This window comes from Trichosurus vulpecula, chromosome 6 (assembly GCF_011100635.1).
Source record: "Trichosurus vulpecula isolate mTriVul1 chromosome 6, mTriVul1.pri, whole genome shotgun sequence".
In the NCBI taxonomy this organism is placed as follows: Eukaryota; Metazoa; Chordata; class Mammalia; order Diprotodontia; family Phalangeridae; genus Trichosurus; species Trichosurus vulpecula.
Genome location: NC_050578.1, coordinates 37,625,039 through 37,644,568, shown reverse-complemented (window position 1 = coordinate 37,644,568; position 19,530 = coordinate 37,625,039). Strand labels below are relative to the sequence as shown.

At 37.1% G+C, this 19,530-nt stretch overlaps 1 pseudogene; it reads right to left on the bottom strand.

Annotated features, from left to right (window-relative positions):
- Window positions 1-18,174: 18,174 nt before the first annotated feature.
- On the bottom strand, window positions 18,175-18,912 carry LOC118853693 (annotated as a pseudogene).
- Between the last annotated feature and the right edge of the window lie 618 nt (window positions 18,913-19,530).

Sequence of the window (19,530 nt, the reverse complement as noted above, 5' to 3'; positions counted from 1 at the left end):
GAAATGTATAGTCTTGGATAACTGTCTAGTACCACATAACTCATATGTGGCAGAACTGGGACTTGAACCCAGGGCTTTCTGGAGAGTAGCTTCTTAGCCACTGTGCAACACTGCTTCTCATAAACTCCTATACTTGGTTCAAAAAAAGAAAACAAAAAATCTACAGGATGGGAGAGGCAGTTTGAAACAATTTTTAAAAAAGACCTTAGTTTCAATGGACTATAAGCCTTATGTTAGTCTATAACATCACATGGCAGTAAAAAACAAAGCCAGTTTTATCTGCTTATCTAACTTCACCCATCTGTCATACCCTGAACTGAGAATGCATGAATAGAACAATGGTGTTCCCAATGAGGGAAGTGAAACTGTCTTCTGCCTTAGGTGGGTTATATCTAAAGTATTATGTTCCATTCTGTACTCCCAATTTTTGTATAGACATTGACAAAATGTAGCACATCTGGAGGAGGACAATGCGGATGGTAAAAGGAATGCATAGAAGAAGCCAGGGGTATTTATCCTTCAGAATAGAAGACTTAGAGGGGAAATGAAAGTTGTCTGCAAGAATTGATGGACTGCCAGTTAGAAGAAGAATTAGTCTCATTCTTCTTGACCCTGAAGGCAGAACTGAGAGTTAAGGAGATATATTTAGGCCGCATTTGTGTGGGGAGGGGGAGGGTGAACAGGGGGAGCTTCCATATTCTCTCATAATTAGAGCTGTCGAAAACAAAGTTGTCTTTCTTTGGGCATATTGAGTTATCCCTCACTGAAACTCTTCAAATGAGTTGAGCTTGGATGACTGTCAAGGACTAAATAGAGGTGATTATTGTTTAGATATAGGTTGAAGTAGATGGACTCTGAGATCTCTTCCAACTCTGAAGCTTTGAAATTCTATAAAATAGTTATACGTGTAAAAAGCTAAATATCTTTGTATTTATCTATATAGCGATGTGTAGAGTTAAACCAGGAGATCATTTGAATTAGATCAAAAGAAAGAATAACATGGTTTCAGAAGTTCAGTTAAGATAAAATAAAATGCATATATAAAGTTGAATGAAAAATTAAGTGACAAAAACATGTGTAGAGAATAGAAAACAGGTTTGTTTTGCTAGAGCATCCAGTCATGTGTATCATATGGGTACATTTTTTGGTAAAGTGATACAACTATTAGATGTATGGGTTTATAAACATAACTAAGAACTTAGATTTTATTCAAATCATAAAAAAAAAACTATACTCAGCTTCTCAGAAGGTGAATAATATGATTTAAGCAACCCTGAAGGAAGATAATTCACTTTATCATGTGCAGGACAACTTGAAACGGTAAGAACCAGCAGGCAGAACAGATGTCAAGAAGCTCTCCAATAGTACATCCATGACATAGCTGGATTTTTTGAAAATCATTTTTAATTATTAAAAAAGAGTTTTAGTTCTCATATAATGGCCAAAGCTCTAACCCATAGAATTTAAACAAGTAGGTGGCTGAAAGATGGGAAAGGGTTAAAAACATCTCTGACCAAAACATGTCACAGAATTGGTGCCTAATAAATGCTTGTTGATTCACTTGATAACAGGATTATAGCCACTATTAAATAGTGAATACAACAATCTCAGCCAGCAAATGTCAAGTGGAGAGAAGTATCAGCCCAGGGGAAAAATGGTTTATAACATAAGCTCATTTTCAAAGTGTTACAGGAGAAGATGAAGATTACAAGAAGAAATGCTTCAAAAACCAATTGAAAACAGCGGATGGGAAAATGGGATCGTGAAATGCTTGGCAGGCTTAGCCAAGCTAGATCATCCCAAGATTTACTGATGAAACTAGAAAAAGAACAAATAGTAATGAAATGGATACATATTCTTGAATCCCTATAGTTATTTATCATCATAAACAAGGATAGAGGAAACACAAAGTTTACAACCCTTATCTATGACTTAATAGATGAATTATGGAAGTTGTCTTAGGCACATATTAAAATAACTCTTAGGCACATATTATTTGCACAGGGTCATACACCTAAATGCTTTCCTTTTCTCAGACCCAGCACTCTACCCACTAGGCAATAGCTACTGCTTCTTATTGACCCTTATGCTTACTTTTTCATCCCTTACAAAATAGGAGGATCATGATGTCAGTTACTATAGTGAAAAGAAAATTCGCTGGTTTTGGAGTGAGAAAATGTGTTGGAATCCCTCTTCTGTTACTGATTATTTTGGACAAGTTAATTGACTCCTCTGGTTCTTGGTTTCCTTGGCCATTTCAATCACTGTTGTAATTTCTTTTTATTTTTTTCAAGAAGGACAGTTTCTGAAATTGTTGTATTGAAAAACCTTTTTAAGCCTGGGGAGCTTTCTAAATGTGTATATCTATATCTATATCTGTCTCTATAAACACATTTATCCATATAAACATATATGTGTGTATTGTGTGTATGTGTATATGTATGTGTATATATGTATTTATTTAGTTTTAGTTTTCAACATTCATTTTTATAAGATTTTGAATTCTAAAATTTTCCCCCTTCCTCCCCAAAATAGCACACAATCTGGTATAGGCGATACATGTATAATCATAGTAAACATATTTCTACATTAGTAATCTTGTGACAGACAAATCAGAACAAAAGGGGAAAACCATGAGAAAGAAAAAAAAAGAAAATAGTACGCTTCGATCAGCATTCGAACTCCATAGCTTTTTCTCTGGATGTGGATATTATTTTCCATCATGAGTCTTTTGGAATTGTATTAGATCACTGCATTGCTGAGAAGAACTAAGTCTATCAAAGTCGGTCATCACGCGATGTTGCTGTTGTTACTGTGTACAATTTTCCTTGTTCTGCTTACTACACTCAGCTTCAGTTCGTGTAAATCTTTCCAGGTTTTTCTGAAATCCACATACTTTAAATGAGTACCTATAAATAGAAAACAAGAATGGGCATGCACTTACAAGGGGCCACAACCTGAGATAAGGAAAGAGTTTCCAGTTGATGAGGACTGAATGGCTGAAATTTTATGGAAATAAAAAATGTGTGTGGCGGGTGAGTAATTATGCTACATTTAGAAAAATGTTGTTGTCACCAGCATCAAAAGTGAAGTATAGAAATTATCACTTTTGACATTTTAGTGGTTCAATTTATCAATCAATAATTATTTATTAAGCAGTTACTATATCCAGGTACTATGACAATTGTGGGAGATAAGAGGGCTCACAACCTTCCTGGTAATTCCATTTTCTATCACAGCTTTCCTTGGCTTCAACTCTACAGGGTAACATGCAACCTACTGTCCCACCCTCTTTTCAGCTTCCTTTTATTTTCTTCTTCCATTAGATTGTAAGCTCCTCAAGGGCAGGTGTGGTCTGTTTTGCTTATTTGTATCCCCAGAACTTAGTACCTTGTCTAGCACAAAGTAGGTACTTAATAAATATTTAAAGAATTAAATCAAATTGAACTGAATAGCAGTCATGTATAGATACTTTTACCATGGCAAAGGACATTACATTATTTACCTCATTTCATCTTTGCAATGACCCCATGAAAAATGTATTTTTTTCACTTTTCATTTTACCTCTAGACATCTATCTCCAGTGGATATCAACACATTCTCATGCACTTATAATCTTTGCAAGTGTCTTGGGGCACTGATTTTCACAGTGTCATGCAGAAGTGGAAATTAAGAGTAGGTTTTCCCCAACTATATATCAAGGTCTCTATTCCCTCCGTCATGCCACCTATCAAGGTAGGTATTGAAGATAATTATCCCAAATGCAAGGAGAATTACATAATAAAAAGGAAGGGGGAAGGAAGGGAAAAAGAGAGAACACAAACTTTTTAGAACAAATTCTAATACCCTAGTGGTTGATCAGTACTTTGTATATAGAATTTATGTTTGCTACATTAAAATACAATAGAGCATTTTGGGCTCACTTGAGTCCTTCATCACCTGAAGGAAGTCAAAATCCTAGCCTGGCCAATCAGAAAAGGACATTTTGGCTCACTCTGAGTTAACATACCTATAATTCTTTGCAAATACAAAGTTCTCCTGCTGTGTCAGATACCCCAAAACTAGATAAAGGGGAATAGGGTATTCTCCTGTTTATGACTGATAAAGACCAGGCACCTTGAACCAGACACTATCTTGATTGATGGTATTTCTCTTGTTATCTTTTTTATGAACCTCTCTTGTTAAGACACTATCCGCTTATGACACTCTCTTGTTATGACATTCCCTTGTTTATGGCTGACAGAAACCAGACATCCTAGAGACACATTCTTGTTCTACGGGAACTGTAATTTTGGCTGACTTAGGCATCCTGATGGGGGGTAGGAGGGACAGGACACTTTCTTACTCTAAGGTATTCTCTTGTAATTAACCTTTCTTTGAGCTCTTTCTAATTGAGCTCCCATGCATTCATATGCTTGTCTACCTGCTTTAAAAGAAATAAACGTGCATATACAGCCTAAACCTGTTTGTCTTTCTTAGACAGAACTCTGGAAAGTTGACAAGTACTGAGTGATATTCTAAAGTGTTTCACCTCAAAGTCAATACATAGAATCAAGCCATTAAACACCTTAAAGCCCCTCTCCTACCCCATTCACATTTTCCCCCCTAAAGATCCAGGTCCACTAGAGACATAAGTATGACCAGGAAGTACCTTAAAATTCATGTAGTTCAATAATTCATTTTAGAAGACAGGAAAATCATGAACCTTAAAGTTGGAGAGGGATACAAAACTGTGCCCCTTTATCAGGAATCAGTGACAGGAGGCTCTGTCAAAAGTTTAGTGTCAGCAACTAGCCACAGAAAATCCTATATCCTTACATAGAAAGCTGTGTGATAACAGTGGCAGGGTAAGGGAGTAGAACAACAACAACCACAACAACAACAAACAAAAAGAAACACATCAATGACTTTAGAATCAAAAGAATGGATTTCAAATCCTACCCCTGACACTTATTATGTATGTAAACACTGGCAAATAACTTTACCTAGCCCTGCCTTAGTTTTGTCTTATGAAAAATAATGGAATTGGCCCGGGTCACCTTGAAAATAGTGACAGCTTTAGATTTATGATTTTAAAATGGGGTCTTGATAATAACTGGAAACATTAATCTTCCCTTAACAATCAGGTCAGTTTACAGGCATTTATTCCAAAAGTTTCAGACAAATACTCCAAAGCCAGAAAGAATAATGATTAGTATGCTGTGTATTTGATCTGAATATAATAAATAAAATCATTTTGATTTTTCAAACATTGGCACAAGGGTTAAGTTTGAGTGTTGATTTTGTTTCATTTACCCAGATTATAGCACTACTCTCACTTCCCTTCCCCAAAAGTTACCTTGGCTTGTATTTACATTGTCTATCCCTTATCCATACTTATATGGATACATTCCATTTCTCCAATGGAATGTGCATCCTATGAGGACAGGAGATAATCCTTCAAAAACTATTTTCCAGCAACTTTCAAATAGCAGGTGTTTAATAAATCTGTGGATCACTGAGGTGATTCTATAATGTGTCAGGGCTTGGTGTAATCACAATGATATATCATCACATATAAAAACATCTAGAGGACCTTCCATTGGTTGGGAATTCTTCCAAATGGATTATGAGTAAGAAATTCTCTTCTGGAGCAGTATATGCTTTTAGAAATCACACATTCTACTTTTTAATCCTCTATTGTTATCAATTTTTTCCCCTGAAGTTTTCTCCCCTTAGTTTTGCTGGGTAGGTAATTCTTGGTGTTAAACCTAGTCCTTTGACCTCTGGAATATTCCAAGCCTTTTTATCCCTTAATGTAGAAGCTGCTGTAACAATGTTTCTTGAAGCTGCTATGGAGGTGTAAGATCAGTAACACCAGCACACAGGAGGTCTGTTAGCACAGGTTCTTTGATCTGTTTTTCTAAACAAAGCAACTTTCAGGGGTTTACAACCTCACTTTAATCAAACATAATATATCATTCACTTAGTTCAGGGGAAAAAGTCAGCACCCTGAACTTCAGAGAAAACACAAACAGAAATTACAAGCAGAAATTATATAAATGGAGCAAAATAATGCAAATCAATAGACAGATCTCTGTCTGACCAAAACATTACATACATAGTTACCAGAGAGAGGAGCAGCAACATCTGGGTTTTCAAAGCCAGGGGGTTCCTTAATGGCTACCCAGATTCTCCACACTGACACTCTTCTAATGAGTGAGCCCCAAAACAAAACACCAAACTCAGATTATATATACCCTTCTCAAGGTCAGAGGGCATCACAACTATGCAATTCAAAATCATGTGATGCTTCTTCAGGAGTCACAACCATGTGACTCAATCCTACTTGAACTAGGCTTTCTTGTTTCTTAAGCAGATCAAGGACTTTTGATTCAATCAAAGAAACCAAAGACAACAAAGAGTCTACTTTGCTTGCCATTATACCTTAAAGGCAAGATTCATCAAAGCACTTGATTACCTTAGCATTCTAAAAGAGAAAACAAAAAAGTCCCATCCTAATTACCATAACAACTGCTAGGTCTTGTGTTACCCTGATTTTGTTTCCACAATACTTGAATTGTTTCTTTCTGGTTGTTTGCAATATTTTCTCCTTGACCTGGGAACCCTGAAATTTGGCTACAATATTCCTAAGAGTTTTCCTTTGGGATATTTTTCAAGTGGTAATTGGTGGATTTTTTCAATTTCTATTTTACCGTCTGGTTCTACAATATCGGGGCAGTTTTCGTTGATAATTTCTTGATCACAGCTTTCAGGTAGTCCAATAATTCTTAAGTTATCTCTCCTGGATCTATTTCCCACGTCAGTGGTTTTTCCAATGGGATATTTTACATTATCTTATATTTTTTTCTTTCTTTTGGTTTTATTTTATAATTTATTGATTTCTCATAAAGTCATTAGCTTCCATTTGCTCCATTCTAATTTTTAAGTAATTCTTTTCCTCAGTGAGCTTTTGTACCTCCTTTTCCATTTGGACAATTTATGCTTTTTAAGGCATTCTTCTCCTCATTGGCTTTTTGCACTTCTTTTGCCATTTGAGTTAGTCTATTTTTTAAGGTATTATTGTCTTCAGTATTTTGGGGGGGTCTCCTTTAGCAAGCTGTTGACTCATTTTTCATGATTTTCTTGTGTCACTCTCATTTCTTTTCCCAATTTTTCCTCCACTTCTCTTAGTTGATTCTCCAAATCCTTTTGGAGCCCTTCCATGGCCTGAGACCAATTCATATTTTTCTTTGAGCCTTTTGATGTACTTTGGCTTTGTTATGTTCTTCTGGTTGTATGTTTTGATCTTCTTTGTTACCAAAGTAAGATTCTATAGTCTGGGTTTTTTCCTTGCCTGCTCATTTTCCCAGCCAATTACTTGACTTTTGAACTCTTTGTCAAGGTAGGACTCTGCTTCCAGAGTGGGGAGTGCTTTGTCCTAAGCTTCAGGGGTTTTGTGAAGCTATTTTCAGAGCTACTTCTGGGCACCTATAAATTTGTAGTTCTTCTGAGGTGGTTTGATCCAAAGAGAGGTGTTTACTCCTCTCCTGCCTGTGCTCTGATCTGTGAGCAACTTCAAGCACTCTTCTGTACCCTGGAACTGTGAGGAGGATTCCCTCTCCAAAGCCACCACAAGCTCTGCCAAACCAGTACTCCTCCACCCCCCAGGACCACTACCAAGGAATATGACCATGTTCCAAGCAGGGCAAAGCAAGATATTCCTGCCTCAGTGCCAGTAAAAAGATCCCTGCAGTCCCACTCTGATCAGCCATTTGATCCTCCCACTGTCTGTGGGCTTGTAGCTCTGGAAGCATCCAATGCAGCTGCTGCTACCCTGGGCCTGGGGTTGGACTGAATGCACTCTTTTGTCACCTAAGTCAGATAGAGCTTTCTCACTGACCTTTTACCATGTCTTTGGCATTTGTGGGTTGAGAAATCTGGAGACTGCCACAGCTGCAGTGATTAAGTCTGCTGAGGTCTGCTCTATTCCCTTCTGTGCAGGTGCAGGCCAAGTTGGACTGCGCTCTGCTCTCTGCTCTGTGCAATAGATCCTTCCTATCGACCTTGCAAGCTATCTTGGGCTGGTGATCTGCCTCAGTCTGTCATTTTGTGGTTTCTGTAGCTCCAGAATTTGTTTAGAGTCATTTTTACAGGTGTTTGGAAGGATTTGGTGTGGAGCTCAAGCAAGTCCCTGCTTTTACTCCACCATCTTGGCTGTGCCCACCAGTACATTGTTTCTAAAGGAAAAAAAACACACTTAAAACAAACAAATAAAAAATCTCTACTAACTTATTTGGTCGCTATTTCTTATATCTTCTATTTCAGTTTGGAGTCCCTAAAAACATCATCCCAAATCAAGCTGTTCTCAATTCTTGAAGCATTTCATTATTTTATTCACAGTAAATTCAGCTTCCCAGAGTGTGTACTCTGCTTGATTTTGTCCTTGGGCTTTAAAAAAGTAAATTGCTGAAAAAATGTGTCTTTCTCCATGAGGCACATGAGGGATTTAGATATGTTCTTTACAGGTCATTTGCAGTGGGGGAAAGCAGCAGTATCATCAATCTAAGAAAAAGTGAGATGTTTTGCGACTGCCAAAGAAAAAAATTATTTGAGTGGATAGGCAAGAGGAATCTTGATTTTGTATTACCAGATGACATCGACTTAGAGAATAGGATGTTTATGTTAAATATTTTAATTTAACTTCTATAACTTAGGGAGGAATATTTAAATAATCTTCTACAATTGAATTTATTTGCAAATTTTGCTTTAAAAACACCCTGGGATGTTTGGATATACATGTATGCATATATGTCTGTGTGGACACAGACACATAAGTGTGTGCTTATATTTTGAGTCAATATCAAAAAGCTTATTGCCTCTTATTTTTTCTAACTCTGTACAATGGCTATGGAGTTAGGGAACTCTATCTTAAAAAATTTGAATTAAATTAAAAAAAAACACAAAATTAATTTGAGTTGTTAATTGTGATGCTTTGTTTGGAAAAAAAATTAAGAAAAAGCTAACATTCTTGGTATGTATGAATGCATAAATAGATGTGAACATATAATTTGAGTAATTGTAGAAAAAACTCTTGCCTTTTACTCTTTGTTCTCCCACCTACTTCCCCCACACAAGTACAACATGAATGAATGGAATGGAAAAGGCAGAAGAGATGAATTTTAACATTACACTAAAAACTGCTTTTGGTGCAGAAAGGTGAGGAGAAGTGGTTGCATCATCTTTAAGACCACTCATACTTTTAGAGATAAAGGTAGAATGGCAGGATTTAGAGCAGATAGAAAACCTCATTGACTATCTACTCTACTTTATTTATTTCAGAGGTAAGAAAAATGATGTCTGAAGATTTATTAAAAATCAACAAACTGATTAAGGCTTAGAAACAAGATCATAATTCAGGTCCCATAACACCAAATTGAGTGCTAATTTTAAGCTAGTCCCAAGACTTCCTTGCCCTTAGCCCCACCCATACAGTCTGGTGAGTAAAAATATCAACATGTCAAAGGGTAAACTGAGGCAAGTTTTCTAGGCAAGATAACAGTTTGTAAAGTGATGCATATAACTATTAGTAAAATGGATCAGATTGTACCTGCCTCAGGGGATAGCTCTAATAGTAGGAAAGCTGCATAGCTGGGAAAAGTCAGCCAGACTTCAGGTGTGGCTCATTGTTTTATGAGACACAGAAGGCTCTAGTAATCTTGGTTAGAAAAAGAGCCACTTGAATCGGTATTCCCTCCACCATCTTAGTCTTCTCCTTGGAGACATAGTCAGTCCTAAGTTTGATGAGGAAAAGCAAGAGCAAGAGAGTTATCCCCTAGGGAAGGCCTAGCCAAGTTGGTTCTCTGTTTACTTCTCAACAAAGCCAGGGTCCCACTTTAAACTAGTTAGCTAGCAAATGCTTGGGGGCTAGGAGTGATCACACTATTCAATAATAACTTTAATTGCAACTGGAAGACCATCTTTTGAGCTAGATTGAGAAATGAGGTTTAAAGAAATGGGAAAACGTTCACAGAGTAATACTTATTATTGAGTGGTACAGCATCATATTAATTTTCCTCACCAGCAATGCCCTCCCCACCCCACAATGGGATACAATCCTCAGTGATCAGTTGACCCTGCCTGGGGAAATCTTTAGTTCCTGGCAGTCAATGATCTTTCTTTTGCTATACCTTGGATGTATCTATCTGCTGACCTGAGCAGTGGCACCCAATTTCTGGCTTCTAGTCTTTTGTATTTTTCAGGGCCTACCTCAGGGTAGGTCCCTTGGAAAATATACTTTCTTCCTTCTCTCTCCCATGTCTTCTCCAGAACAGGACAAATACCCCTAGCTCTTGAATAAACTTTTATACTTCCTCCTGACGTCTATTAGGTCAGGCTTGGGGTACTTACAGTATAGGACATTATGATCTGTCATACTACAGGATCTTGAACAATGTAATCACATGCTTACCTCCAAAAATTTCTCTCCAGCTACCTATAACCTTCTAGTAATCATTCTTCAATGATTAGTATATTGTCATGTATTTATACTCAACATATCACAGTGATTCTGAAATCCTGGCTGTTAAATCTATTCCCCATTCCCATCTGGCAGCTCTCTTAAAACTATCTACTTCAATAATAATCCTCACCTGGAGTGTGTTGGTAAATGTTTAATAATCAGCTCTCCTCCCCACCCCACCCCCCCCAAAAAAACATGCACAACACAATTTAAATCTTCATTATTCCAATAATTTTAAATCATCTCAGAAAAAAAAAAACAACTAATTCAGAAATAGATCAAAGAGAGAAGACTTAAGAAAAATTAAATACTTAAATTATCTGCCCTCCAACTATTTTCCATATCAATTATTTTTCCAATGAGATATTTCTCATTTTTTTTCTTTTGATTTGTTATTTTTTGATATCTAATGGAGTCATTAGCTTCCATTTGCCCAATTTTAATTGTTAAAGAATTGTTTTCTTCAGTGAGTTTTGTACCTCTTTTTTTCCATTTGGCCAATTCTGATTTTTAAGGAGTTATTTTTATTAGTGAAGTTTTGTACCTAATTTTCTATTTGGCCAATTCAGGTTTTTTAAGGTGTTTTCTTCAATATTTTTGTGCATCTTTTACCAAGCTGTTAATTATACTTTTATAATTTTCTTGCATTGCTCCCATTTCTTTTCTTAATTTTTCCCTCTATAACTCTTATTTTATTTTTAAAATCTTTTTTGTTGTTCCAGAAATTCTTGTTGGGCTTTTGTCCAATTCACTTTCTCTTTGAAACTTTGCTTGTAGCTGTTTTGACAGCATAGTCATTTTCTGAGTTTGTGTCTTGATCCTCTCTGTCAACATAGTAGCTTTTTTATGATTAGGTTCTATTGTTGTTGGCCCATTTTTTTTCCAGTCTATTTTTTTACTTTAAACTTGAAATTAAAGTTGGGATCTGCTCACTTCATTGTGGGGAGGCACTTGCTCAAACTTCAGGCCTTTTGGGGCTATTGTTTTCAGAGTGAGTTTTGGCGGTTGGGAAGTTTTTGCTGCTGCAAGACGGTATGATTCAGAGAAAGGTGTGTCTCTTCCTCTCCTGGTCTGTGCTCCAATCCTTACCCAGAAAGGGCCCCTGCTGTTCCCTTGGGGCCAATCTATAAGTGAAATGGTTTACAGAAAAAGAGAAGAGAGCTTAGGAGAGAGCTTTGGAGGTTACCCACAGTTAATAGGTCTGGTTAGACATGGCTGAAGATCAGCAAATGCAGCTTAGAAAAAATATTAATACAAATACTCAGAGAGATTACATTGCTTTCGGATGGGAGAAAGTATCTAGGAGTAAAAGGTAATCAACACTGTCAAATGATGCAGAGAGAACAGAGAAAGGTCATTATATGTGATAATTTGTAGGTCTCTGATCCCTTTGAAATTTTAGTTAAATGATAAGATAGGAAGCCATCCTATAAAGAATAAAGAAGAGAATGAGTGGAAAGGAAGTAGATGCATTAATTGTAAATAGCCTTTTTAAGGAGTGTAGCTCCCAAAAGTACAGAGAAATATGGATGTGGGACTAGAGCAAGTGGGTGTGGTAGTTTTTATATGTGTGTTTTTAAAGGTTGGAACAGTCAATTGGTTTTATATCATAGTCATTTGAATGCCCATCTCCTAAAACCTAAACCCTTTCTTGTGGCAAAAACAATTAACCAAAAATATCTTATACAAGGACAAGATCAGAAATCACACAATATTCTGTCCTAGTAGTTATCTTCCTCTCTGCTTTGAGGAAGAAGTTATGTTTCACTATCTTTTGTCTAGCACCCTGATTTATTTAAATTATTCAAAATCATTTAAGTGCTATTTCTTTTCAACTCATCTCATGTTTAGGCAGCTAGGAAGCAAAGTGGAGAGAGGACTGGCTTGGAAGTCAGGAAGGCCTCAGTTTCAATATGAGACCCTGGACAAGTTACTTTACCTATATCTGCCTCCGTTTCCTCATATGTAAATAGGAGATTATGATATCACCTACCTCTCAAATTTGTTCTCAGGACAAAATGGCATAATATTAATAAAACCCCTTGCAAAACTTAAATAATTATATAAATGCTAGCTATTCTTACTTAGCCATGATTTACATTGTTTCAATCATGTTTATTATTCTTTTGTTTAGGTTTCTGCAACATATCATTTTTCTTACATACTGGAACCATGTTTCTCTGAATTTCTCATATTCCATTTTCTCTTTCCTGATTCAGAATATCGTATTTATTTTCATCCTCTTATTTTTTAATCATGAAAAGGCTTATATTTTATTTCCAGAAGTTCTCTATCTGTTAGTTATGCTGTACTCAAACAGCAGCACAAGCTGTACTCACCCTTCATGCTCCAGCATTGTAATGATGGAAAATGAGATGGGAGCCCAAATATGAACACCTGATTCTTCCAGATAAAAATGATTTACCAGCCTTGGCTTTAAGAGATTAATGTGCTGGCATTCATTGTAAGCACAAAAGCCAAGAATTCTTAAAGCCCACCAAATTTCCTTGTCCAAATGCTAATTATAGTATTTGTCACTTAAGGACAGGCTTTACAATTTGGGGGAATTTAATAGCTAGCATATGGTAGTTAAAAAATCAGACAGGTATGCTAGTTTATTCTGATGAATCAATATCCATAGTAGACTTTTTCTCCTTTGTGTACACATACACACACACACACACACACACACACACACACAGACACACACACATATATATATAATATATAATATATATATATATGTATTACTTTCCCATTTAAACAGTTCTGCATTTCTTCAACTGATTTTAGAGTATCTGTTTAATTAATCAAGGAACATCACCAAAAAACTTATCAGGTTTCATATAAAATAATGTCTACATTGGCATATTTATATACCTATCTATAGCATCTATATTATCTATAGTATAGTAGCAGCTAGGTGATGTAGTGATAGAGTACTGGGTCTGGAGTCAGGAAGACTTGAATTCAAATGCAGCCTCAGAGACTTATTAGCTGTATGACTATGGGCAAGTCACTTAACCTTGTTTTCCTCAGTTTACTCATCTGTAAAATGAACTAGAGAAGGAAATGAGCAACGATTCCAGTATCTTTGCCAAGAAAACCCCAAAAGGTGTCATGAAGAGTCATACATGATTGAAAATGACTAAGCAACAATATGGTATACATATTTATCTAATGTATAGGGATGTATACAAATTTGCATGTATATATAACAATCATATATGTATTTAGATAGATTGCTAATTGGTGAAGTTGATAAAGGATTGGATCTGAAGTCAGAAAATCCTTGCATTGAAATCCGTTCTTAGTTACTTACTAGGTATTTGACTCTTGGCAAGTAATTTAATCTGTCTACCCTGGAGGAGTCTTTATTTATAAAATGGGGATCAAAAAAACCTACCAGAATTGTTGTGAGAAAAAAAATTTATAAAAACACTGTTCAAACTTTAAAGTGTCATATAAATAAATATATACACATGTGTACACATATATGAATATGCACATATGTGTATTGTGTGTATATGTGTGTTTATTGAGGTTTACAAAGCTGTATACATTTTATCTTATTTGATTCTCAAAACAATTGTGACATGGACCCTAGTATTATCTCCATTTTACAGATGAGGAAACAGAGGCTGAGAGAGGTCACATTTTTGCTTCTGGTCACACACCTAGTATGCATGTGAGGCAGAATTTGAAATTACTCGGTGACTCTAAACATCTTTCACTCTCATTTTCCTGTCAAAAAAAACCCACACTCTTCTCTAGCCACCAGGCCTCTTTTCCCACTAAAGTAGAAGCTCCTTGAGGGTATGGACAGTGCCTTTATTTGTTATCTCCATCCCTAAACACAATAGCTAGTATGTAGTAAGACCTTTATATACATTCACATCTGCACACATACATGCATACATATTTCCTGCCTTTTCCCCATCATACTTATTTGTATGCCTTTCATCAACCTCCAGCAGGATATAGATTTAAGAGCAGTAAGAGACCTTAAATCTCATTGACTCAACATCTCATTTTATAAATGAAGAAGCTGCTTCTGAAAGAGGTTAAGTAATTGCCGAGGGCTACCTAAGGAGTAAGCTTCTGAGGTGGCATTTGAACTCAGGTCTATTGAATTCTAAGCCCAGTTTTCTATACCCTGAACCACCTAGCTTTCTGAAGGATTCCTTTGTTTTCATCTTTGTAGAACCTCAGAATACTTTATGCATATTCAGTGATTAATACATGTTTGATGAATTGAATTCTAAGCATTTACCCTATCAAGTATTGAAATGGACCAGTAATGAAAGCTAATATGATGTAAGGTAATGTAATTAATTTGTAATAATACTTTTTTAAAAGTTGTTTCAAATAATTTTAACACACTGGGAGTGCATATGAAAATCTAAAATGAAAGGCATAGGTCAATTTGAAATGTGATTTCTGAAATCCTATCAATGAACTTTGAAACGATGACGACTTTATTCTGCATCAAAACAGAAAAACAACAAAGTGCTCATTCTACTCCATTTTTCTGTTTTCAGTGATGCTTGTTGTAAATTACAGTTTATTAGGAGGTATAAACACCATTTGATAACTTTCTACATCCCCCTTTTTGTTGCCATATTCCAAGTATAAAATGTGCTGAGCTATTTTTCCCTTGCAAATGATAATAACAATTGTAATCAATGATAAAGGTAATCATCTGTATTCTCTTTTTATGACTTTTAGCTTTGAATATTTTTGGTCTTAGATATTGTCTTCATTGCTTTTATTTTTCTGCTCTGGCAAAGCATATTATGCACTTGGTTCTATGTATTGGTGGTCTATGAATTTGGGTCTGGGACTTGCATAGGTTCTGTAATAAACTTTTCAGAGAGTGAAAAGCTATAGTGTGTTCTACTCCTTTCTCTAATAGGCATTCATGGACTCGAGAACAAATAAATTAATCCCTAAAACACTTCCCTTTTCTGCTAGCTACCAAAATTAGCCTATTGCATTTCTCTTTGGAGAAATCATAATGATGCTTAGTTTCGATTGTATGCAGAATAAGTTTTGAAGCTCCTTCCATCTTCTTGTCTTTAGCACAGAAGGGAAGACTAAGTCATTCCATTTCCCAACTGTCACTTGCTTTACTTAAGAAAAGTAGAGAAAAAGGCTAAAATTATAATTAATGGTGGGAAATTCATATTTATGTTGAATTATTTAAACTCTACTTACATTACAGAGACAAAATGGAGGCAAACAGTGGCAGAAATTTTGTGATTTGTGTCTACTGTGAAACTATTGGTTTCATTTTTCCTTCCTTTGTAAGTCAAATTCCATTGATACCTCTTGTTACCCACACATTACTGTGGTGATGGCCTACCTTTAAATGAAAGGATATATATATATATATATATATATATATATATATATATATATATATATATATATATATAGAGAGAGAGAGAGAGAGAGAGAGAGAGAGAGAGAGATAGATAGATATAGATATATAGATATTTAGTCAACCTGAAAGTTTGGTTAAAGTAGGCAAACAACCTAGGTGATATATAACTTCTTATTGTTTATTCCCTTAAAGCTAGGTAAATCATGTATACATGGAGCCAGAACTTTAATTCTGACTGACCAATAAAAGAGTGAGAAGTCTTTTATGCATTTTAGAACAATCCCATTTTGGAACAATCCCAGGTTGTCTATGTCACTCAAATTGATATTATATGTGTTCAACCACAGCATGAAAAAGGAATTTTCTTAGTTGAAATAAGTCATGAATACAGTGAGACAAGACTATTGACAATGAGTCAATAGAAATTACAGTCCCAGGATATCTATGTTTCTCCTGTATTTCATCTGTCCATAGGATATCAAGATAAGAAAAGTCACATTATTCAAGACAATGTCTGGTACCAGGTATCCTTTCCTTTAGACGTTTAAGACTCAAGAGTGTCAATCAGTATAAACTTAGTTCATTCAAAAAGCAGGTCTGGTTGATTAGTTCAGGCTTTGACCCTTATTGGGGTTCAAATGATCTTATTATTATCTTCAAATGATTTTAAATGATTCTCTCTCTCTCTCTCTCTCTCTCTCTCTCTCTCTCTCTCTGTCTCTCTGTCTCTGTCTCTCTCTCTCCCCCATTTTTGTTTCTTTCTCATTCTCAGAACACCCTGATGCTTGGCACCTTCAGGTTTTCTGGGCCTAAGAGAGATTTAACTTTAGCAGAAGATTTGAGTACATCATTTTTTTCCCTCTTCTGATGATTCGTCTATTGTATCTATATGCATTACATTTAGGCAAGACAAGAGGAAGACTAACTACTATGAAACCCCCGGGGACAGTCATATGCAAACTGTCACTTAGAAACACAGGAGGGTCTGTCAATTTTCAGTATCAAAACACTTACACTATTGGTTCCTCTTTCTCCAGATTGGCTCCCAAATAGACCACACCAAAGGAGAGTACATTTAAGCCAATAAGCTGCACATTGCAAATCTAACACAGACCTCACAGAAACCTTGCCAAAAAAAAAAAAGGAATTAAAAAAGATCAGCTCACTGCCCGCCCATGGACTGCAGACAGAGAGTACTCACAGCCAAATGGGGGTGGAGGTGGGGTGGGGTGGGGATGGTCCTGGTGCTCCCCACCTGAGAGAAATAAAAGCATTTAAAATAATATACATATAAAATTTTTTAAAAAGTTTTGTACACAAGCTATTCAAGATTTCTCCAGCACTGAGTGATGTAAAGCACAATGAGATGGCACTTTTAGAGGCAGCAGCTTCAGACCCAGGAATGGGTAATGAGATGAATTTCACTTGGCTGATAAGTAGCAAAAAAAGTTATTTTTCAAAGAAGGTGAAGTGGGGATAGGAGGAGACACTCCAACTTCTGGGGCACGTGATCCATTCTGCCAGTGAATGAGGAGAGGGAAGACAATTTGGTCTCAGAGAGGTCTTGTCTACGTAATTCGCTTGTTTGCTACTGATGCAAATGTCTAAGAGAGAGAAAAGGAGAATTAAAAAAAAAACACCCCAAGATGCCTTAAAACTGAAAACCTGAATAGCACTCATTTTTGGCAAATTCCTCCTGGAATGACCTTTCTGGTTTGGCTGATGCTTGGTACAGAACATTGAGGTTTCCCTTGGTGGAGTCTTTTCTTGAGCTATGTTCAGCTCTCAGTAGGGCAGGCTAACACCTCTTTCCCTCTTCTGTGGAGAAGGGGCATTGTTTAGGTAGAAAAATTTACCATCCAAAAGGAAGAAAAGGGATTAGATGCAGTCAAGGAGCTGGGGAATTATCTGGAATGTTTTACAAATGGTTGCTACAACAAGAACAACAAAAAGTAATTACAAAATGTAAACATCATACAACATGCTTTTAAAGACACTATCGCATTGTGCTCGTGTTCCCTTAAATGTTGTTCCCCAAAGTGCTCAGCCCTTAGTCCATCTGGGATCTCTAGGGTAGAGCTGCAGAGACAGTTTGGTGAACTTGACATGGAGAGTTGGAGGTAGGGGTGGGGTGGGGAGAGGGTAAGCAAGGACCCAGAGAAGAAAGCAGCCTTCGTTTAAAGATCAGCCCTCAGTTTAAAGGTCAGCTTCAGGCAGGCTGGCCTCCAGCGAAGTCAGAGTCAGTGGAAGGAGCAGCGACAGGGTGGGGCTGAGGGCAAAGAGATTTCTACATCTCATTCAGGTCAAGCAGAGTCTGGTCCAGCATCCTTTGTGTGCAGAGGTGCTCCTCTTTGGTGCATTTCAGTTTATCTTCCAAGTCATCAATTGTCTTTTCCAGCTTGGCTACCCATCTCTCAGCAAATTCGGCACGGGTCTCTGCCTTCTTGGTAAGAATCTTTATCTCCTCCTCATATTTGTCTTCTTTCTGAGAATACTTTTCTTCAGCAGCATTCAGACACTTCAGGTTCTGGTCCATCAGTCTGATCTGCTCATCCAACTCTCAGCAACGGGACTCAGCCAGCTCGGCCGGCTCCTCCGTGCGCTCCAAGTCCCCCTCAATGATCACCAACTTGCGGGCCACCTCCTCGTACTTCCTGTCTGCTTCCTCTGCGAAGTGTTTGGCCTCTTTCAGCTGGATTTCTTGCAGCTCCATGTTCTATTCATCCTTCAAGGCCCTATTTTCAATGACCTTCATACCTCTCTCGCTCTCATCAGCTGCCTTCTCTGCCTCCTCTAGCTTCTGCAGAGCTGCTGCCAGGCGCTTCTGAGCACGGTCCAGCTCCTCCTCTACCAGCTGGATCCGACGGTTCAAGGAAGCCACCTCAGCCTCAGCATGTTCGCAGGCCCGCTTCTCCCCCTCCACCTCCCGCTGGTGACGCTCGGCCCTCTCCTCGGCGTCATTGGCTTGCTGCTGCAGAACCTGAATCTTGCGCTTCACTGCCTCGATGGTGGTGATACCAGCCATGGTGCCCGCCCTTCCCCGGCTCCTGCCCCGGCTCCCGCTCCGGCTGCTGCCTCCTCCGCTCGGTGCCGCTGCCGCTTCTCCAATAATCTCTACTTTCAATGGAATTTTCTAGTGTTTCCCAGAAAACTTGCTTTCTGGAATTCTCAGTATGGTACCATGTTTTGATGATGTCAGAAAAATAGAGGATGACCCTACTAAAGGACTTCAGACATTTCTGTTCAATTTTAATAAAATGTTTTACACATGATAGGCATTTTAAAATATTTGTTGAATTGAATTGAGAAAAAAAAAGAACAGGAATTTAAGCTTTATGCAAACATTCAAAAGACTGTTTTGTGAATGAGTAATTAGACTTTTTATTGTTGACCCCACTCTGTAAAACAGGAAATAATGGACATACATTACACAGGGTAAGGTTTGAGATTATAAAAAGGAAAACTCCCTTACAATTAGAGCCATCAAATACTGGAATGAGTAATCTCAGGAAGCATTTGCTTTTCCATCTATGGACATCTTCAAGCAGATGTGAAGATTTTAAGTGATATTGTAGAGGTGCTTCTTATTCAAGTAATATTTTGATTAAATGATCTTTGAAGAAATTTCCAATTCTAATATTTT